Source organism: Zea mays, chromosome 3 (assembly GCF_902167145.1).
Source record: "Zea mays cultivar B73 chromosome 3, Zm-B73-REFERENCE-NAM-5.0, whole genome shotgun sequence".
Taxonomy (NCBI): Eukaryota; Viridiplantae; Streptophyta; class Magnoliopsida; order Poales; family Poaceae; genus Zea; species Zea mays.
The window spans coordinates 95,104,771-95,128,850 of record NC_050098.1 but is presented as its reverse complement, the minus strand read 5'-3'; positions in this window follow the sequence as shown (position 1 = coordinate 95,128,850).

Here is a 24,080-nt window from a genome sequence, read left to right as displayed (position 1 = left end):
TGCCTGCGTCCACCCAACACCGGTCCCGGGTGGCTGCGACGCTGGAGCTTGTCCTGGCCACTGTCCCCATCCTTGTGCCTGCGAGCCATTTTTGATAATAAAAAAGAGTTGCTATGGAATTGAAGTGTTCAGATAGTGTTACCTGGGGAGGGCGAAAAGCGGGCAAGTTCATATCAGGGCCGAGTCTAGTAGTCATTTCCTGCAAATGGATGCAACGTTAGAATCGCAACATTATACTTTGAATTCAATGACGACACGTGATGAGATAGACGAATTACCTGAAAATAAGAAGCCATATATTGCGTCAGCTGCCCAACCTGCTCCTGCGCTGCTCGAGCCTGCTCCTGTGCTGCTCGAGCCTGCTCCTGTGCTGCCCGAGTCTCCTCCTCCAGCTGAGCCTCTCGAGCAGACCTGGAGGAGCGAGAACTCCCTCCCGAAGACGATGCCTTCCCTTGACCTATTGTCCTGTTATAATCCACAACGCCGGTGCCAAAGGCAAACCTGCATGATACACATAGTTGAGCCATTAAGTGGACACATTCTTGTTAATGAAATCGTCGAATCAAACACAAACACCTCACCTGCCATGCTTTCTACCCCCACCACTGTGGTACAACACCGAGACATCTAAGTCTGAATGCATCCAGTCGAAGTCAGGCCCATGGCGTTGAGTCATTTCCTCCCCATATGCATTCTGCAAAGAAAGTTAGAGTTGGAGTTAGACACAAAATATGCAATTTAATTCGTAAATACAAACTTGTTTACCATTTTCTCCCTTGCCGCCTCGCTGCATAGCACATCAGGGTTAGCCGGATCAGGGCCACGGTGACCACGCACGTAAACCTCCATAAAACTTGGAGCAACTCCACTTTCAGCTTCCTGCATGAAAAAGAAGAGTTAAACCATAGAATTTTCATAGATGTAACATACAAGTTTGATTTATATACTTACCATGCGGCGTGCGGTACCAAGGTGTCCATCGGCGCCGTACCTATGCCCCGGTCCTTCAGTGCCACGGTTGACACGGTGCTTGTTGGACTCTGCAATCCACTTAGGCGACGCCCATCTCTTTGCCAACCACCTCCAGGCTTCCATGTCCTTCGCCAGCCAATCCACAACGCTCTCCAGGTACTGCTCCTCTGTGAGGTAGATCTCATTGGCCCCTAATGCTTTGCTCATTTTCTGCCCCTTTATCTTCTTGTAGTAGTAGTTGACGGCCGCGATGCGAGCATTGTACATGGCATCCTTGATGACCTTATCAGCGCACTTCCGAAAGTGTCTCTTCACACGTGCCCACTGAGCCTGATCCGCCTCGATGTCATCCGGCAATTGGAACCTCCCCTACATATCAATGGAGAAGTTAAGTTAAAGTAAGATTAGGAGAAGCAATAATGCAGTGAATTGCTTATATACGAAAGTAAACTCACCCAGAACTCGTCCCACACAGCCACCTGACAAGTCCTTGGTTTTTGTTCTGAACTTCCCCCTCCGCTACTGCTTTCCCCTGGCTGGACATAGTCCTTCAGACCCCAGTCGGCCCACTGCATAGCCGCGAACCTCTCGCCATTGAGCTCCACCATGCCAGGGTAGTAGAAGCGACAGAGGCTACCCAACACCGCGTTCACCTTGGGACGTCTGCCTGTACCGTCCCAAGTCAAGTCTTCCCATGACCTACAAACATTAATAAAACAAGTAAACCAGTGCAATCACGTTCATATTAAAAAATTAACACAACAGAAATAAGCCCCACCATTCTCCATGCGGCCGGATGAGCCTCCTCTCAGCAGGCCTCGGACCAAGCGCATTGCTCTTCTTATACCTAAGTATACAAGTAAATTAAATATGATGAAATGATTTAAAACTAATATCAATTAAACTAATATGCATAATAATACCTGAAGGATGTAGAACCATCTGACGCATCGCCCGCGCTGCCTGCCCCCATAGGGTCAACCTCCTCATCCTGCTCACCCTCCTCATCCTGCTCACCCTCCTCACCCTGCACATGAGCATCCTGCTGAGGAGTCTCCTGCTCACCCTCCTCACCCTGCACTTCGTCTAGACAGTCGAGAAGTTGCTGCTGCCTCTGTCGGCTCTGTGAGGTGCCCTGAAAAAGCCCACTGCCCGAGCTGTCCTCGCTGGCCGCGCTGCCCCCACTCCTCCTCGATCTCCTATGCTTGAACATGTTCAACTGTAGATAAATTAATGTCAAACCACAGTATATGAAACAAATAATATGAAAATTAATAATGTGGAAATTGGAATACATAGCTTAATTGATTAACTAAAAGAAACATACTAATCAAAAGTCATCCGCATCCGATGATGCTTCTTCGGCTCGTTGTTTATTCATACGCTCTTGATTTCGTTGGATCCTTACTGATCTTCTAACGACGACAGGTCGTTTGCGCTTTGACCTAGGTTCTTCAATTAAGTCGCTTGAATTGCAACAGAGATTTTCTAGTCCTTCTCCATTGGTCACATGGAATCGGTGAGCTATGTCTTGATTCGACGCCGCTTCTGGTTGAAAAACAGCATCATCGTTGTCCCTGCTCGTACTCACGTAGTCAGCACTCTCTGGAGCGACGACTTGTGGGTTGACTTTGATTGCAACCCACCAAGCCCTAAGGCTTGGGTGAGGATATGGCAGGTAGTACACTTGTTTTGCCTGATTTGCAAGGACAACATCGCTCATACTGCTCGGAATCCTAGAGCTATGCTTCACCTCGACATTACCATACTTGTCGACACGAGTCCCACTATGAGCATCAAACCAGTCGCACTCGAAAAACACGACTTTAAGTTCCTTGGGGCCATCGAAAATCAACTCTACAATGTTTTGAAGAACACCGTAATAGTCCACTACTTTGTCATCGTCAACATATGAACTTGCCAACACACCACTATTGGTGGTGGCTGCCAATGGTCGACTCTTCTCCAATTTCGCGGTTCGGAAGCGATATCCATTTACATCATAGCGAGTATAGTTCCGGACGGACACAGAGGTATGTGCCATTTGCTGCAAGTCCGGGTGCACAGAGTTTTTGGAAACCTATACAAGGAATTAGTATATGCATTATATCTTCGAAGTCCAAAATTCAAAGATTAAGTATGGACAATGAGAGAACGACAATTACTAACATAATTACGAAACCACTGCACGAAGTTTGGTCCACCTTTCAACCCATCACGTCGAAGATTTTCTAATTGGATGGCCGTAGGTTTACTAGTAGATTTCCAACATTCTTCATCAAACATGCTGGACATATTAGAAACATGGAGATTACACACTATAGAAATTATGAGATGAGAAAATGGAAGTAACTATGAGGAAAACTTACTCGAACGCCTCCTGTGTGCTGTCAATATTGCTATACATATATAGCATTAGCGTGTTCAAATCTGATCCTTCAATGTGACGTACACTCCCTTTTCCAACTGCTTTACCCGGATTCGCAAAAATTTGAAGGGTGCTTTGGGGCGATTCATTTTCGACATGAAGTCGCACTGAAGGAGCAAACACATTGTTGGCTCGAGCGAAATACCTGGTTGAGAATTGAGATATCTCCTTAAGGGCAAAAGCCTCCGCAATACACCCTTCGACTCTAGCCTTGTTGCGAACAGACGCCCTGAGCTTTTTCAACGCCCTTTCTATAGGATACATCCACCTGAATTGCACTGGTCCGCCTACCAAAGCTTCCCAAGGCAAATGCACAATTAGATGTTGCATCACATTGAAGAATCCTGGCGGGAAAACCTTTTCAAATTTACAAATAAGAATTGGAATTTCTTTCTCAAATTTCTGCATCAACCTCTTCGATACCGTCTTTGCGCATACTTCCCTATAGAAGTAACTCAGCTCTGCAAATATGCTCCAAAGCTCATCCTTAAAATAGCCTCGAAACATCACGGGCATCAGCCTCTCCATAATAATATGGTAGTCATGGCTTTTCAAACCGATCAATTTACCGGTCTTCAGATTGACTGCCCGTTTCAGATTTGCCGCATATCGATCTGGAAATTTCAGATTCTTCAACCACTTAAATATTTCTTTCCTTTCATCTGGCTTGAGGCAGTAATCAGCTCGCGGCCTACTCTCATGCCCTTTATCGCTTACTTTCAACTCGAGCATCGGTCTCTTACAAATTTCAGCCATGTCTTTTCTTGCCTTCATATTATCTTTCGTTTTATCAGTCACATCGAAACATGTGCTTATGATGCTTTCAGCAACATTACGCTCTTGGTGCATCAAGTCTATGTTGTGCGGCATGATCAAGGCTTTTGCATACGGAAGATCCCATATTGATGAAATATGGGTCCAGTTGTGGTCCTCCCCGTAGCCTTGAAACCTATCATTTTCTCCTTGCTTCAGACAAGCATGCCATGCCATTATCTGCGGTGCAGTTTGCCTCTTTGGTGGCCCATTTCTGATTTTGGCTCCACTTCTGAATGCAGTAAGCGAATTCCTGAAATCATGCTTGAATGGAGTCCAACGTCGATGAGCATCAAAGAATGACACTTTCCCACCATGCTTCAATCTGAATGCATCCGTATCATTCATACATATGGGACAGCACAACCGACCATGAACACACCATCCAGACCAATCTCCATACGCCAGCAGATCATGCACTGACCACAAATAAGCAGCGCGCATGGTAAACTCCTTTTCAGTATGGCTGTCATAAGCCTTCACACCTCTCCACAATTGTTTCAGCTCTTCAATTAAAGGGCGAACAAACATATTCAGCTTTGGCCCTGGATGCTCGGGGCCTGGGATGACTAGTGCAAGGAACATGAACTCTTCTTTATTGACCAACTCAGGAGGAAGATTATATGGCACAATGAAGACAGGCCAACACGAGTAAGGGCTTGCACTGGTATTGAAAGGTGTGAATCCGTCCGTCGATAGACCAAGCCGTACACTCCTAGGGTCGTTTGCAAATTCGGGATCAAACTCGTCAATTGCCTTCCACGCATCACCGTCCGACGGATGGACCATTATGTCTGGATCAGTGACGAGACGTACACCATTCTTTGGCCATGTCATATGCAGAGCTATTTCCTTGTTGAGGAACAACCTTGAAAGCCGAGGAATGATGGGCAACCGACGAAGTTGCTTAGCTGCGACCTTCGTAACTACCAATTCACCCTCATCATTTGTCACCTCGACATATCTAGAAGCTTCACAATGCTTACAACGGTTCAGCTTGTCATCCTCCTCAAAGAATAGCATGCAACTGTTGGGACACACGTCGATCTTCTCATATGTCATCCCAAGACCAGCCAACATCTTCTTTGCGAAGTACATATTCTTTGGCAACTTATGATTCTCCGGGAGAACCTCGCCCATTAGTTGGACGATGTCGTTGTAAGCACTGTTTGAAATGTTGTGCTTCGACTTTATCGCCATTAGTCTTGTGAGAGTCCCAAGAACTGACATCTGAGTGTGCTCGTGCAGTCTCTCTTCCCCCGCGGCGAGTAGCCGGAAGAATTCCTGAGCATCGCGTGGAAGCTGCCCCGGCTCCTCAGCGTTCATTTCAACCTCCCTACCAAGATCATGCAACATGTCGTCCATCCTATCATGATCATCATCAAGTTCCACCTCTGCGTCAACGTGTCTAATACACTCTCCATGCCAGTACCATACAAGGTAGTTCGGCATAAACCCACTTTTGCAAAGGTGTTTCTCCATTTCTTCCTTCTTCTGAGGCCACTTGTTCTCGCAACGATTGCAAGGACACTTCACTAGACGACCAGTTGCGTCTTTGAAAGCATGCTCAAGAAAAGCCTTTGTTACAACCATCCATTCATTCGAATGTGCCCCATCCTTTCTCCACCCGTCATACATCACCCTCCGATCACCGTCCATTTCAAAGGCTAATTAAACAAAAGACAAATAACATCAACGATCGTCCGTGGCTTAGGTGAACTCCCTATTAGGTAAAGGCCCTAAACCCACCCAAGAGTGTAGGCCGATGCTTGTGATTTGTGACGTGTAGCCTACGATTGCCGTGAAATTTCGGCAGCATAACCCCGCTGCTCTCCAAGCACACGCCTGAACACGGTGTGTTGGAGAACAACTGGGTTACACAACCGAAATTCCCCGTCAATCGTAAGGCACATGTCACAAATCACAAGCATCGGCCTACACTCTCAGGCTGTCCAAAATACGTGGACAATTCCGGAACGGCAAACCTCACAAGCCAGTGTGACGTTCGCCGTTCCCGAACGGGTGACACATACGGTTCGCTACGGTTAACGATTAAAACTGAGAATAATGTATACCTGAGAAATTACGAAAACAATGTATACTTGAGAATAATGTACGAGTCTAGCTAACGGTGGAGAAGATCTAGTCGGAAGAACACCTATGTACAAAAAATATTATTGTCAATAAAAAATTCGGCAGCACCTCCCCTATAAAGTGATGTTTCTAAAACCTGCAAATAAACAACAACATGATGGTTGCCAACACAGAAAACTACACGATAGCTACATAATAAACAATATGCTGACCAGTATATGCTAAACAATATTTTCATCCACACTAATTCCGAAAAGCCATGATAGAGCATGTAACTAGTTAGCCTAATCAGAAAACACTAGCTACCTGTGAAAGCCGGATGTAGAACAATTATCAATCCCCACTAAATTTGCATCCAAACAGGACCACAGTAACACACCGAGCATCGACAGACACAAGCGCGACCAACTAAATTCCTGGTGGCATGGCAGAGAGGGAACGCAACGCAACGCAGACGCAGGTGGGCCAGAGTAAAACCTGAAAGGCTCACAAGAGAAAAGCAACAGCGACTCTGTGTCATTGGTGAGGGAAGTTCCGTACAGTCTCCTGCTGTCCTGCAGGCAGGAGTACATGCCGAGGACTGGTCCGAACAGTCAACACAAGATTTTTCCAACCCCGACACAGGGAGTTTGACCCACACGTTGAACCAACCAAACCCACCCCCCGCGCAAGAATCTTAAAAAAATCAGAAAATTAGGTGGTCAGAAGCTTGTAGATCAGCTGTTGTTTTTAGATAGCACCTAACACAGGTGGAATCAGCTTCCTGATGAAAAAAAACATATATCTTTAGCACCTAAAACGGCATCATCACTTAAATCACTATACTGTATAAATCCAAGAATACACTTTTTTATTACTGAAAAACATCCCGATGCGCAGCGGAAGAAAGCAACAAAACAAATTCGCTATTGACCCCAAATCGATGCCGCACATACCTGGTATATTTACTATTTATCAGTCAACATTTCAGAAAACCAGGAGCTCATCATTCACAATTGTAAACCATGGATAAAATGTATTGTACAAAAATGATAGCTGACTTTTCTTTGCATATTGGCATACCAAGATTTGGTGTCTTAGTAAGAAGTAGTCAGCTAAGGTTGGTATTGCCCACCAAAGAGGTCCATTCTATCCAGTGGTCTCCTTTGGTCGAGCAAATTCAGTAGTGGTTTTTTTTAATACAGCTAGAAGGTTGGTTGACATCGTTTTCTGGATATCATATTTCTCCTCTTGAACATGTAAAAGGTCATCCATGATTTTTGCGCTTACTGCCAGCTCTTTTCTGCATGACTGCCTTTTTTTTCGAGGAAAACACGAGGGGTTGCCCGGTACTCTAGGTTTGTCAAAGTAAAGCTTTTTTTTCCTCTATAGTCAGTAGATTACAGCTAATCAAATGGTTATTTCTATACTTCCCCTCCAATTAGCATATTTTATGAACAAAGGCACATAACTCCAATAACATGTTTTTTTCAATGCCTGTAAATATCACATACAGAACTACAGAAGGCTGACAGCTAATCAGCAATTGATTATTCGCAAACGAACAACTGCAAATGTCAGCAGAAATGGACTGACATTGTTATGAAATTTACCAATCCCCACTGATGGGCTCATAAACTCTACATATGCTTTCACTGGGAATCCTTTCGCACTAAAAAAATTGTTAGTTGGTCTTAACGTCTACCATTGGTCCAACTGCAAAAGCAGCATAAGGTGTACTAATCAATGCCTACATGGGATCCTTGAAAATTCTTCACTACCCCTTCTATTTCGTTTCCTTCCTTCCAAGATTGTCTATATCTGAAGAAGTCCAAGCAAGCATCCTAAACGTCACTCTCTGTGATTACTCCATCTGATTCATTCAGTGATTCAGCATCTTGGTCTAATCTGGCAAGACTACACATTGCTTATGCAGATAAAAAAGATTGAGAGCAGGAAAAAAGAAACTGCGAGTTCCACGTGTTTTATCGTTTTATCAATGCTATGCTATTGTTCCAGTGAAACAGCATAAAAAGGAACATAAAGGAAAGCAAAGCAAGAGCAAAGCAAAGCAAGAGCGAAGACAGCAGAGGAGTTTGAACCTGAAGGTTGAAGCAAAGCAAGAGCCAAGACAGCAGCCTTTTCTGTCGTCACTCGCCAAACCGCACACGCTGACACGCCACAAGCCCCGAGCTAGTAGTACCAGCGCTGATGGGCCGCCCGATCGCCGGTGGAGGGGAGGGCGCGCGGCGGGCGCGTAGCGGCGAGGGCGCGGCGCGGTGGCGGCGCGGCGGGGGCGCAGCGGCGAGGGCGCGAGGCGGGCGCGCGGCGCGGTGGAGGGGAGGGCGCGCGGTGGGCGCGCAGTGGCGAGGGCGCGGCGCGGTGGCGGCGCGGCGGGGGCGCAGCGGCGAGGGCGCGAGGCGGGCGCGCGGCGCGGTGGACGGGCGCGTGAGGCAGAGTGCGGCGGCGAGAGATTAGACGATCGAGAGAGAAGGTGCGGTGAGGCTGGGATTCAAGATTAACGGCATCTATTTTCGTCGGCCTCACTGCGGCCGACGAAAATAAAGGACTTATTTTCGTCGGTCGGGCTGGGACCGACGAAAATAGACAGCATTTTCGTCGGTATGGAGACCGACGAAAATAACTTTCGTATTTTCGTCGGCCTGCCGACGAAAATATAGCCTGGCCCACGAAAATAGGCCATATTTTCGTGGGTCACTAGGGCCGACGAAAATAACGTTGTATTTTCGTGGGCCGACCGACGAAAATAGCCCAACCCACGAAAATTTATGCGTTTCCTGTAGTGAAAAGCTAGTCAATCCTTAGATATAAATCATGTAAATGCGGGGAGTGAATTATAGGAATGAGTAGGACATAGATGGGTCAAGGGACACTTGCCTTCACCAACTAGCTGCTGCTCATGGTCTTCACCTGCAACTCCTTCGTACTCCACCAACTGACCGTTATCTATACGAGTTCAAACAAACATTCCACAAATTTAATGCAAAAGAACAGTACACCATGCAATAAAATATCGTAAATAAACAGACACTCGGTGCAAGGCTCACGCTTACAACTAAGCGAGAAAGAGAGAGTAACGGTCGAGGCTACGATCGAGGAGCGATCACGTTACACAATTATAAATCAAAGTACTCATCTAAACAAAATGGTATTAATTTGGCCATCACGCTATGCATAGGATAAAGTCATGTTCTATGTTTAACCATTATAAATGGACCAAACTAAATTTAAAAGGATTGTCGCGCGGTGAAACGCGCGGCACAACACCTAGACTGAATTGAGAATGAAACGACTCGTCAAGCGACGGAGCGCGCCACGAGGCACTTGAATTATTATGAAAATAACGTCATGCGTCGCGTGACGAATAGCACGGCAGCATACGTCATCCAAACTGAATTTAAAACGAAACGTCGTGTGACTAGACGCGCGGCGCCACATATTAAATCATCTGGAATTAAGATGAATCGTCGCGCGACGTAGCACATTAATAAAGGTGAATTTAAAATAAATTGTCGCGTGGCGAAGCGCGCGACACAACACATTGACTGAACTAAATTCAAACTGAAATTAAACTAGTTTGCCGCGCGACGAAGCGCGCGACGCATCACATTAATTAAACCAAATTTAAAATTAGTTAAGACCAAAATTAATCACCGTGCGCGTGGGGCTGCGTGAGGCCACGCCGGGGCCACGCAGCCGCGTCGCTGGCAGGGCAGGCGCTGCAGGGGAGGGGGCCGAGCAGGGGGCACCACCGGGGGCCGAGTGGGTCGAGCAGGGGGTGGGCAGGGGCGCCGCTGCGGGCCAAGCGGGGGCCGCGCCAGGGGCGGAGCGGGGGCGCCACCGAGGCCGAGCAGGGGCGCGGGGGGGGGGGGGCGCAGGGGCCGCGCCGGGGCCGAGCAGGGGCACGCGGGGGTGAGTAGGGGCCGCATCGGGGCTGAGCGGGCGCCGCGGCGGGACTGAGCCGGGGTTGCACGAGGGCGCGCCAGGGGAGCAGGGGGGCGCCGTGCGGGGAAGAAGGAACGGGAGGGGGAGGGAGAGGGGAGCTCACCTCGGGGATCCAAATCCAGCGATAACCGTCACGAAATCACCTAGGGCACAACAGGGAAGAGAGTGAGGTGGAGGAGAGGGAGAGGAGGTTGCTGCGTGGGAAAAATCAAATGAAAGAGATAGAGAGGAGGGGGTGCATGAGGGAAGGCAGGGGCGCCAGGGACGCGCGGCCAGGGCCGGGCCGGGCCGGGCCGGGCTAGGTCGAGTTGGGCTGGGCTGGGTCTCGTCGCGGGTCAAAATCCCATGGCACGCACAACCACTGATTGGAAATCCAATCGTGAATCGACCTCCGAAACGAGACGAGGCAAACACGCGATTAAACACGACATCAGACAAAAGAAATATGCTTCGGCATGATGCATCACCCATGACAACTTAGGTTTTTGTTTACACACAATACGGACACCAGTTGCTATACTACTTTGAAACTGGGAAGAAGGAGCGAAACAGGAAGAGAAAAGAGAGTAATGCCTGAATTTGGTGAGTATTAAAGAAGAAAAAATTCTACCCCCAAATTCAGGGCATTACAAACCTATCCCCCTTAAAAGAATCTTGCCCTCGAGATTCAAGGTTGGCCAGCAAAGAGTTCAGGATACTTCTGAGAACACCTAGAGGGGGGGGTGAATAGGTGATCCTGTAAAACTTGAAACTTAATCCACAAAGCTTGATTAGGAGTTAGCACAGTGAAGCCAAGTGGCTAGAGAGGAGCTCTTGCAAAACACAATAACCACAAGAAGATCACAGATAGGCACAATGGTTTATCCCGTGGTTCGGCCAAATTCAACACTTGCCTACTCCACGTTGTGGCGTCCCAACGGACGAGGGTTGCACTCAACCCCTCTCAAGTGGTCCAAAGACCTACTTGAATACCACAGTGTTTTGCTTTATTTACTATATCCCGCTTGCGAGGAATCTCCACAACTTGGAGCCTCTCGCCCTTACAATTTGATGTTCACAAAGAAGCACGGAGTAAGGATGGGATGAGCAACGCACACAAGACACAAAATCAGAGCACAACACGCACACAAGTCACAACTCGAGCTCACAACACAACCCAAAGAGTTTTCTTCTCAAAAGGAGCTCTAGATGCTATCACAAAGAATCGAATGCGCGGAAATGGAGTCTTGGTGCTTAGGAATGCTTAGAGAATTCTTGGTATCTTCCTCCATGCGCCTAGGGGTCCCTTTTATAGCCCCAAGGCAGCTAGGAGCCGTTGAGAGCATTCCAGCAAGGCAATTCTTGCCTTCAGTCGCCTGGCGCACCGGACAGTCCGGTGCACCACCGGACACTATCCGGTGCGGATTTCTTTCCTGTTTTGGCGCAGCCGACCGTTGAAGATCCAGAGCCGTAGGTGCACCGGACACTGTCCGGTGCACACCGGACAGTCCGGTGCCCCCCATCTGACCGTTGGCTCTGCCACGCGTCGCGCGCGGATTACGCGGCCGACCGTTGGCCCGACCGACTATTGGCTCACCGGACAGTCCGGTGCACCACCGGACAGTCCGGTGATTTATAGCCGTACGCCGCCGACGAAACCTGAGAGCAGCCAGTTCGCCAGAGCCAGCCTGGCGCACCGGACACTGTCCGGTGCACCCAGACTGCGCAGAGTCTTGGCTACTCAGCCAAGTCTTTTCCAAATTGTTCTTTTCCTGTTTCTAGCTCTTAGACACAATACATTAGTCTCCAAAACAATGTACTAAGTCTTAGAAACATACCTTTACTCTTGATTTGCACTTCTTAAGTCTTTGGCACATCTATTACTCAAAGCATTTGTGTGGAGCACTTAATCACCAAAATCTTATAGAAATGTCCCACGGGTATATTTCCCTTTCAATCTCCCCTTTTTGGTGATTTATGCCAACCCAACAAAAAGCAACTAAAAGAAGTGCAACATCAATGCAAATGAGAACACAAATTTGTTTTGATTCATATTTGGCATATTTGGATCATTCTTTGCCTCCACTCGGTTTTGTTTTTGCAAATCAACCTCAGTTTCCTATCTCTAAGTCAAATACACTTGTTTATGCATAGAGAATATATTCCAAGAGAAATTGATCGAAGATTTCAAAAACTCCCCCTTTTTCCCATAATCAACCATTCTCCCCACAAGAGGCCAACTTTTGACAAAAGAGACAATAAGAGATTTTTGACAAACCAAAAGCTCTATTCTACTATTTTCAAAATTCTCAAGTGGTAGCTGATCCATTTATTGCTTTGGCCTTATTTTCTCCCCCTTTGGCATCAAGCACCAAAACGGGATCAATCTTGGCCCTTTAAACCCCATTGCCTCACCAAAATCTTCAATTAAGAGTAAAAAGGCAATAAGAGCATGAAGATGAACTTGGAGTTAGTTACTCTTTCCCGGAGTGCAGTGGAAGTCTTTCATGGTCCAAGTCCACCTTTCCCTTGCAATGCACCTTTGAGACTAATTTAAGAACACTCAAGCACATGGTTAGTTCCAAAGGATCAAGTTGTAGCACAACTCCCCCTAAATATGTGCATCACTTGCAAATGGACTTATGAGGTCCGGGGAGTGCTTGTGCAACTTGAGCACCATACATAAACGACAAAATGCATAAGAAACATGATTAAGGCATAAAACACATGTATGCTATAAATCAATCCAAGTTCCGCGAATCTAAGACATTTAGCTCACTACGCAGCCTGCAAAAGGTTGACTCATCTAGAAGCTTGGTAAAGATATCGGCTAGCTGGTTCTCGGTGCTAACATAAAACACTTCGATATCTCCCTTTTGCTGGTGGTCTCTCAAAAAGTGATGCCGAATGTCAATGTGCTTTGTGCGGCTGTGCTCAACAGGGTTGTCCGCCATGCGGATAGCACTCTCATTATCACATAGGAGTGGGACTTTGCTCAGATTGTAGCCAAAGTCCCTGAGGGTTTGCCTCATCCAAAGTAGTTGTGCGCAACACTGTCCTGCGGCAACATACTTGGCCTCAACAGTGGATAGGGCAACGGAAGTTTGTTTCTTAGAGCTCCATGACACCAGGGACCTTCCTAAGAATTGGCACGTCCCCGATGTACTCTTCCTATCGACCTTACATCCAGCATAGTTGGAGTCTGAGTATCCAATCAAGTCAAAGGTAGACCCCTTTGGATACCAGATCCCGAAGCAAGGCGTAGCGACTAAATATCTAAGAATTCGCTTCACGGCCACTAAGTGACACTCCCTTGGATCGGATTGAAATCTAGCACACATGCATACACTAAGCATAATATCTGGTCTACTAGCGCATAAATAAAGCAAAGACCCTATCATAGACCGGTATGCCTTTTGATCAACGGACTTACCTCCTTTGTTGAGGTCAACGTGTCCGTCGGTTCCCATTGGAGTCTTTGCAGGCTTGGCGTCCTTCATCCCAAACCTCTTGAGCAAGTCTTGTGTATACTTCGTTTGTGAGATGAAGGTGCCATCCTTGAGTTGCTTCACTTGAAACCCAAGGAAGTAGTTCAACTCGCCCATCATCGACATCTCGAATTTCTGAGTCATCACCCTGCTAAACTCTTCACAAGACTTTTGGTTAGTAGAACCAAATATTATGTCATCGACATAAATTTGGCACACAAAAAGATCACCATCACAAGTCTTAGTGAATAAAGTTGGATCAGCTTTCCCAACCTTGAAAGCATTAGCAATTAGAAAGTCTCTAAGGCATTCATACCATGCTCTTGGGGCTTGCTTAAGTGCATAGAGCGCCTTAGAGAGCTTACACACGTGGTCGGGGTACCGTTCATCCTATAAGCCAGGGGGTTGCTCCACGTACACCTCCTCCTTGATTGGCCCGTTGAGGAAAGCGCTCTTCACATCCATTTGGAACAACCTGAAAGAATGGTGAGCAGCATAGGCTAACAATATGCGAATTGACTCTAGCCTAGCCACAGGAGCAAAAGTCTCCTCAAAGTCCAAACCTGCGACTTGGGCATAACCTTTTGCCACAAGTCGTGCCTTGTTCCTTGTCACCACCCCGTGCTCGTCTTGTTTGTTGTGAAACATCCACTTGGTTCCCACAACGTTTTGCTTGGGACGAGGCACCAGTGTCCAAACTTCATTTCTCTTGAAGTTGTTGAGCTCTTCTTGCATGGCCATCACCCAGTCCGGATCTAGCAAGGCCTCTTCTACCCTGAAAGGCTCAATAGAAGAGACAAATGAGTAATGCTCACAAAAATTAACTAATTTAGAACGAGTAGTTACTCCCTTGCTAATGTCACCCAAAATTTGGTCGACGGGATGATTCCTTTGAATCGTCGCTCGAACTTGGGTTGGAGGTGCCGGTTGTGCTTCTTCCTCCATCACATGATCATCTTGTGCTCCCCCTTGATCACACGCCTCCTCTTGATGAACCTGTTCATCATCTTGAGTTGGGGGATGCACCATTGTTGAGGAAGAAGGTTGATCTTGCTCCTTTTGTTCCTGTGGCCGCACTTCTCCAATTGCCATGGTGCATATTGTGGCTGTTGGAACGTCTTCTTCATCTACATCATCAAGATCAACAACTTGCTCTCTTGGAGAGCCATTAGTCTCATCAAATACAACGTCGCTAGAGACTTCAACCAAACCCGATGATTTGTTGAAGACCCTATACGCCTTTGTATTTAAGTCATAACCTAACAAAAACCCTTCTACAACTTTGGGAGCAAACTTAGAATTTCTACCTTTCTTTACTAGAATATAACATTTGCTCCCAAATACACGAAAGTAAGACACATTGGGTTTGTTACCGGTTAGAAGCTCATACGAAGTCTTCTTGAGGAGGCGATGAAGGTACACCCGGTTTATGGCGTGGCAAGCCGTGTTCACGGCTTCTGACCAAAACCGCTCGGGTGTCTTGAATTCTCCAAGCATCGTCCTTGCCATGTCAATGAGCGTCCTGTTCTTCCTCTCTACCACACCGTTTTGCTGTGGTGTGTAGGGAGCGGAGAACTCGTGCTTGATCCCTTCCTCCTCAAGGTACTCCTCCACTTGAAGGTTCTTGAATTCGGACACGTTGTCGCTCCTTATCTTCTTCACCTTGAACTCAAATTCATTTTGAGCTCTCCTTAGGAAGCGCTTGAGGGTCCCTTGGGTTTCAGTTTTATCCTGCAAAAAGAATACCCAAGTGAAGCAAGAAAAATCATCAACTATAACAAGACCATACTTACTTCCTCCTATACTTAGATAGGCGACGGGTCCGAAGAGGTCCATATGAAGCAGCTCCAAAGGTCTTGATGTGGTCATCACATTTTTGGTATGATGAGAGCTTCCCACCTGTTTACTTGCTTGACAAGCTGCACAAGGTCTATCTTTTTCGAAAGTAACATTTGTTAGACCTATCACATGTTCTCCGTTTAGAAGTTTGTGAAGGTTCTTCATCCCCACATGTGCTAAGCGGCGATGCCACAGCCAGCCCATGCTAGTCTTAGCAATTAAGCATGCATCTAGACCGGCCTCCTCTTTTGCAAAATCAACTAAATAGAGTTTGCCGTCTAATACACCTTTAAATGCTAATGAACCATCACTCCTTCTAAAGACAGACACATCTACATTTGTGAATAAGCAGTTATATCCCATATTACAAAGCTGACTCACAGACAACAAGTTATATCCAAGCGACTCAACTAAAAACACATTGGAAATGGAGTGCTCGGATGAAATAGCTATTTTTCCTATCCCTTTCACCTTGCCTTGATTCCCGTCACCAAATATGATTGAGTCTTGGGAATCTTTGTTTTTGACGTAGGAGGTGAACATCTTCTTCTCCCCCGTCATGTGGTTTGTGCATCCGCTGTCGATAATCCAGCTTTATCCCCCAGATGCATAAACCTGCAAGGCAAATTTAGGCTTGGGTCTTAGGTACCCAACTCTTGTTGGGTCCTACAAGGTTAGTGACAATATCCTTAGGGACCCAAATGCAAGTTTTATCTCCCTTGCATTTTGCCCCTAATTTCCTAGCAATCACCTTTCTATCCTTTCTACAAATTGCAAAGGAAGCATTGCAAGCATGATAAATTGTAGAAGGTTCATTGTTTACTTTCCTAGGAACATGAACAACATTTCTTCTAGGCATACCATTTTTCTAGTCAAATTTCTATTATGCATAATAAAAGAACTTGAGGCAATCATTGCATTTGAATTGTAAGCATTACAACTCCTATCATAATGAACATTTCTAGAAAATTTCCTATCATGGTACATGAAAGCATGGTTCTTTTGACAACTATTAGTCATAGGGGCCTTCCCTTTCTCCTTGGCGGGAATGGGAGCCTTATGACTAGTTAAGTTCTTGGCTTCCCTCTTGAAGCCAAGCCCATCCTTAATTGAGGGGTGTCTACCAATAGTGTAGGCATCCCTTGCAAATTTTAGTTTGTCAAATTCATCCTTGCTAGTCTTAAGTTGGGCATTAAGACTAGCCACTTCACCATTTAGTTTTGCAATGGAAACTAGATGTTCACTACACGCATCAACATTAAAATCTTTACACCTATTGCAAATCACAACATGTTCTACACAAGAGTTAGATCTATTTGCTACTTCTAACTTAGCATTCAAGTCATCATTAATACTCTTTAAGTTAGAAATAGACTCATGGCATGTAGATAGTTCACAAGAAAGCATTTCATTCCTTTTAACTTCTAAAGCAAGAGATTTTTGTGCCTCTACAAATTTATCATGTTCTTCATACAAAAGATCCTCTTGCTTTTCTAACAATCTATTCTTATCATTCAAAGCATCAATCAATTCATTTATCTTATCAATTTTATTTCTATCTAAACCTTTGAATAAACTAGAATAGTCTATTTCATCATCATCACTAGACTCATCATCACTTGAAGAAGCATAAGTAGTATTGTTTCGAGTACATACCTTCTTCTCCTTCGCCATAAGGCATGTGTGATGCTCGTTGGGGAAGAGGGATGATTTGTTGAAGGCCGATGCAGCGAGTCCTTCGTTGTCGGAGTTGGACGACGAGCAATCCGAGTCCCACTCCTTGCCAAGGTGTGCCTCGCCCTTAGCCTTCTTGTAAGCCTTCTTCTTTTCCCTCTTCTTATCTTGTTCCTGGTCACTATTATTATCGAGACAATTAGCGATAAAATGACCAATCTTACCACATTTGAAGCAGGAGCGCTTCCCCTTCGTCTTGTTCTTGTTGGGATGCTCCTTGCGACCCCTTAGCGCCGTCTTGAAACGCTTGATGATGAGGGCCATCTCTTCCTCATTGAGCCCCACCGCCTCAACTTGTGCCACCTTGCTAGGTAGCACTTCCTTGCTCCTCGTTGCTTTGAGAGCAACAGTTTGAGGCTCGTGGATTGGGCCATTCAACGCATCATCAACGTATCTTGCTTCCTTGATGAAAGTCGCCTAGAGGGGGGTGAATAGGGCGAAACTGAAATTCACAAAATTAATCACAACTACAAGTCGGGTTAGCGTTAGAAATATAATTGAGTCCGAGAGATAGGGCGTAAAAACAAATCGCAAGCGAATAAGAAAGTGAGACACAAGGATTTGTTTTACCGAGGTTCGGTTCTCGCAAACCTACTCCCCGTTGAGGAGGCCACAAAGGCCGGGTCTTTTTCAACCCCTTCCCTCTCTCAAACGGTCCCTCGGACCGAGTGAGCTTTCTCTTCTCAAATCAACCGGGAACGAAACTTCCCCGCAAGGATCACCACACAATTGGTGTCTCTTGCCTCGGTTACAAGTGAGTATTGATCTCAAGAAAGAATGAGAAAGAAGAAAGCGATCCAAGCGCAAGAGCTCAAAAGAACACAACAAATCTCTCTCACTAGTCACTAAAGCTTTTGTGGATTTGGGAGAGGATTTGATCACTTGGGTGTGTCTTGTATTGAATGCCTAGCTCTTGTAAGTGGTTGGAAGTTGGAAAACTTGGATGACTTGAATGTGGGGTGGTTGGGGTATTTATAACCCTAACCACCAAACTAGCCGTTTGGTGGAGGCTGCTGTCGCATGGCGCACCAGACAGTCCGGTGCGCCACCGGACACTGTCCGGTGCGCCAGCCACGTCACCAGGCCGTTGGGTTCCGACCGTTGGAGCTCTGACTACTGGGCCCGCCTGGATGTCCGGTGGCACACCGATCATGTACTGTAGAGTGTCCGGTGCGCCATTTCGCGCGTGCCTGACTTCTGCGCGCACTGGCGCGCATTAATTGCTTCTGCAGGTGACCGTTGGCGCGATGTAGCCGTTGCTCCGCTGGCTCACCGGACAGTCCGGTGAATTATAGCGGAGCGAATTCCCAAAGCTGGCGAGTTCCAGAGACACTCTTCCTTGGAGCACCGGACACTGTCCGGTGTACACCGGACAGTCCGGTGAATTATAGCGGAGCGGCTCTGGATTTTCCCGAAGGTGAAGAGTTTGGCTTGAAGTCTGGTGGTGCACCGGACACTGTCCGGTGGCACACTGGACAGTCCGATGCGCCAGACCAGGGCTGCCTTCGGTTAACCCTTGCTCCCTTTGTTGAACCCAATTCTTGGTCTTTTTATTGGCTAAGTGTGAACCTTTGGCACCTGTATAACTTTATACACTAGAGCAAACTAGTTAGTCCAATTATTTGTGTTGGGCAATTCAACCACCAAAATCAATTAGGAAAATAGGTGTAAGCCTAATTCCCTTTCAATCTCCCCCTTTTTGGTGATTGATGCCAACACAAACCAAAGCAAATGTAGAAGTACATAATTGAACTAGTTTGCATAATGTAAGTGCAAAGGTTGCTTGGAATTGAGCCAATATAAATACTTATAAGATACGCATGGATTGTTTCTTCATTTTTAACATTTTGGACCACGCTTGCACCACATGTTTTGTTTTTGCAAGCTCTTTTGTAAATCCTTTTCAAAGTTCTTTTGCAAATAGCCAAAGGTAAATGAATAAGATTTTCCGAAGCATTTTCAAGATTTGAAATTTTCTCCCCCTGTTTCAAATGCTTTTCCGTTGACTTAAACAAAACTCCCCCTTGATAAATTCCTCCTCTTAGTGTTCAAGAGGGTTTTAAGATATTGATTTTGAAAATACTACTCTCATCCTCTTTTGAACACAAAGAGATACCAATTTGAAAATCATACCAATTGAAAACTCTTTCTAAAATTAGTACCAATTTGTCAGGGACCATAATTAGGGGTACCCTCAAGGCTCCTAATTCTCAGCTGGTAACCCCCATCAGCATAAAGCTGCAAAGGCCTGATGGGTGCGATTAAGTCAGGGATCAGTCCATTCGAGCGACTCGATCACGCCTCGCCCGAGCCTAGCCTCGGACAAGGGCAGCCGACCCCGGAGGATTTCCGTCTCGCCCGAGGCCCCCCTCCAACGGCGAACATATTTCCGGCTCGCCCGAGGCCCTGCCTTCGCTAAGAAGCGACCCTGCCAAATCGCCGCACCAACCGACCAAATCGCAGGAGCATTTAATGCAAAGGTGGCCTGACACCTTTATCCTGACGCGCGCCCCCCAGCCGGCAGAGCCGAAGTGACCGCCGTCACTTCGCCGCTCCACTGACCGACCTGACAGAAGGACAGCGCCGCCTGCGCCACTCCGACTGTGGTGCCACTTGACAGAGTGAAACTAACAGGCAGTCAGGCCCTGCCGAAGGCATCATAGGAAGCTCCGCTTCGCCCGACCCAGGGCTCGGACTCAGGCTAAGTCCCGGAAGACGGCGAACTCCGCTCCGCCCGACCCAGGGCTCGGACTCGGGCTAAGTCCCGGAAGACGGCGAACTCCGCTCCGCCCGACCCAGGGCTTGGACTCGGGCTAAGTCCCAGAAGACGGCGAACTCCGCTCCACCCGACCCAGGGCTCGGACTCGGGCTAAGTCCCGAAAGACGGCGAACTCCGCTCCGCCCGACCCAGGGCTTGGACTCGGGCTCAGCCCCGGAAGACGGTGATCTCCGCTCCGCCCGACCCAGGGCACGAACTCGGGCTCAGCCCCGGAAGACGGCGAACTCCGCTCCGCCCGACCCAGGGCTCAGACTTGGGCTCAGCCCCAGAAGACGACGAACTCCGCCTCGCCCGACCCAGGGGCTCGGACTCGACCTCGACCACGGAAGACAGACTCGACCTCGGCTTCGAAGGAGCTTCCACATCACCCAACCTAGGGCGTAGATTAGCCACGTCAACAGGAGGCGTCATCATCACCCTACCCCGAGCTGACTCGGGCCGCAGGGAACAAGACCGGCGTCCCATCTGGCTAGCTCCGCCAGATAGGCAATGATGGCGCCCCGCGTACTCTGTGACGACGGCGGCTCTCAGCCCCCTTACAGAAGTAAGAGGACGTCAGCAAGGACTCAACCGCTCCGACAGCTGTCCCTCCGCCAAGCTCCATCGCTCCTCCGACGGCCACGACATCACACCAGCTGGGTGCCAAAATCTCTCTGGCTGCCACAACGGCATGTACTTAGGGCGCTAGCTCTCCTCCGCTAGACACGTAGCACTCTGCTACACCCCCCATTGTACACCTGGATCCTCTCCTTACGCTTATAAAAGGAAGGACCAGGGCCCTCTTAGAGAGGGTTGGCCGCGCGGGGATGAGGACGAGACAGGCGCTCGCTTGGAGCCGCTCGCTCCCTCTCCCGCGTGGACGCTTGTAACCCCCTACTGCAAGCGCACCCGACCTGGGCGCGGGACGAACACGAAGGCCGCGGGATTCCCACCTCTCTCACGCCGGTCTCCGGCCGCCTCGCTCTCCCCCCTTCGTGCTCGCCCTCGCGCTCGACCCATCTGGGCTGGGGCACGCGACGACATTCACTCGTCGGCCCAGGGACCCCCCGGTCTCGAAACGCCGACAGTTGGCATGCCAGGTAGGGGCCTGCTGCGTGTTGACGAACAGCTTCCCGTCAAGCTCCAGATGGGCAGTCTCCAGCAACCTCTCCAACCCGGGACGGTGCTCCGTTTCGGGAGTCTTGAGTTCATGTCCCTCGACGGCAGCTACGACCCGATACTCCTTCCACCGCCGCGTGACAACGACAATGGCGGCCGACAGCCCACCCGCCGGCGGCGGAATCGACGACGTCTTCCCCGCGTGGTGGAAGAACAACCTTCGAGCTCATCTGTGGCGGAACTGCCCGAATTATTCCAACTTAAGTGCCTAAGCCCCGCCTTAGAGGCTGGACCACACTTAAATGGGAATAACCCGTCAATCCCTCGGATCTAGTCCGACACGGCCACTGACAGGATCAAGTACCACAATCTCACTCGAAGGCGAGTCACAGAGCAAATACAATAAAGCATAAAACCATACATGTCAGAGTATTAAATTATTACATCACCATCATCATCATCGGAGTTTTTGCAAAAGTAACCATCATTGTTCGAAGTGCAGCGGAATAAAACTAACGGTAATTAAACAGAGAGATGGGGAAGCCTGTCCCATCACTCCTCATGCTCCTCCTCAGCCGAGGCAGGGTCCCACTCGACAGTCCAACCCGGTGGTAAGGTGGACGGTCAAGTCACTCCAGCAACCATTTCCTCCAGAGAACCTGTAAAAATTATGCCACAAGCAAGGCTGAGTACACTAATACTCAGCTAGACTTACCCGGTGTGAGGAGTCTACTCCTCTACCTCTAGACATGCAGCTGTTTGGCTGTGGGGTTTGGTTGCCAAAAGCACTAGCTGAGTTCTAAATCAAGTCTTTAACTTTGTCAAAATTAAGTGTGACTCTCTTAAGGCTAAAAGTGTACTATCTACTCATACATAGTAGCAAGCATTATTAGCAATCAACATCTTATATCAACTCATCATATTTCCACTTGTTACTCAATGCAGTACAATGGATCAAGCAGTCTCATTAGCTGCGAGAAGCAGACGATTCGAATCGAGTTTTTATCCTTGCAAGGTAAACCTAAACACACGACATGTAGGGGCACTTCGTCCCCACACATATCAACCGTCCCCATCGATTCCCCGTCAGCAGATCAGGGCTCACCGCCTTGGCGTACAATGCCTCACTGACCCCGACTGGCCGTCGTGCAGTGACCGCACTTGTACCCACCATAACCGGAATGGGAGACCTCGTCTCAGGTCGCGTGAGGGGCAAAGTCTACTGCCAGGTTCAATCAGGTACTAGGCTTACTGATTTACCATATTTCTCGGTATGTGTTTAGTACGTTCAAACGCTTGACACAGGTATCCGCACGTTAATCCTTATTCCATTTTCCATCTCGTATACAACCAATCCCCATGGATTGTTGTCCACCACTAGCATCATGATAGTGTGAATTGGGTACAATGAAATTCATAATCTCGCGCGAGTGCTAGAAAAATCACTCGTCTTCTACCGAGATCCTAATTAAATAAAGCAACTACTCGTCCTATTATACTAGTTTTCATCTCAAAAGGATTCCTGAGATCATGCAACTATGGTTTCAATCAACTCCTACACTTAAGTGCACAGTACAACCCTACAAACATTAAGTGCAGTAAAATAGCATATAGAACAGGTTATGCATAAAACCGGGGCTTGCCTTCCAATGCAGTGGCGGACAGGTCCATTGGTGCAGGCTCAGGTGCTGGATCCGGGGCTACCTCCTGAGCAGCTCCTTGCTCCGGCACGAGGATGTACTCTCCGTCAACAAGATTACAGTCTATCGAAATGCAATGAACATGTATGTCATGATTATGCAGGATTTAATAATATTATGCTAAAGAGAACTAAGTTAAGAAGTAACTTAGGGTTTCTTAGTCATGCGGGGCTTCCAGTGGGTTAGACTTATTACTCTTTAGGCTTGGGTTTTCAGTGAAGATAACATAGTGGATGGGTATTGCCTTGATACATTTTAGTGGACAGATTACAAAGGTTTTAGGATGACATTAATTTACATTATTCATTTTCCTTTCTTTAATTTCCATTTAGGGTTTCTAGTGTAGGTTTGAACTACGACAGTGTTTTAATAATTTCCAAAAATTCTGTAAAAATTACAGTGGGTTGTCATTTGCTATTCTAGCTTGTTTTAAGAATTTGAGGCTTAAAGTACAAAGGCTAGGCTTTAAACAAAAATAACAATAGTTATGCAAAATGGGCCACTTTACACTACATCTCTTAATTAGGGGTAGGTTCTGTCCTAAGGGTTATTTTTGTTGGCCTCTAACAGTAATAATAGGCTTCTGTGCTAAAAATCACAGAAAACTAAGGGGTGGTTATTTAGTTATGATTTTCTTAAGTTTAATGTCAAAAAGGCACTTTCTACTACATTATTATTTGAAAAATGTCAAACAACAGATTTCTTATTTTTCCTAAGTTCTCATTAATAAAACATTAGTTATCCCAAGGGTGGGGGTGTTTTTACCTTGGGGTTATTTTTGTAGGGTTTTTCTAAGTTATCCTTAGTTTATTAAAATAAAAGGTATACTACTTATTTTATACTAAACCAGGGTATGATATATTTTTCCAGTGAACTACATTAAACAAGTATCCTAACAAAAATAGAGGTGCTCTCTGGTTCATTTTTTAAATTACATTTTCTATTTTTCTTATCCTTAAACATATTATAGAATAAGGGGTAAAAACTAACTTAATGGAGTGGACAGAGAGGTTTAACATTTTTATTTGGGTTAGTAGGTAGATACAAACTTCTTAAAATTTTTCTAACCCCAGTCAAGTAGTGCAACTAATTTTGGCCCTATTATTAAGCTTTTGGTCAAAACTATAATTAAATCAGAGCTTTAAAGTCTTCTATAGTACATGGGGGGTTTTATATTTTTCTTAAGTAGGTTACATTATTTAGAGTCTGAC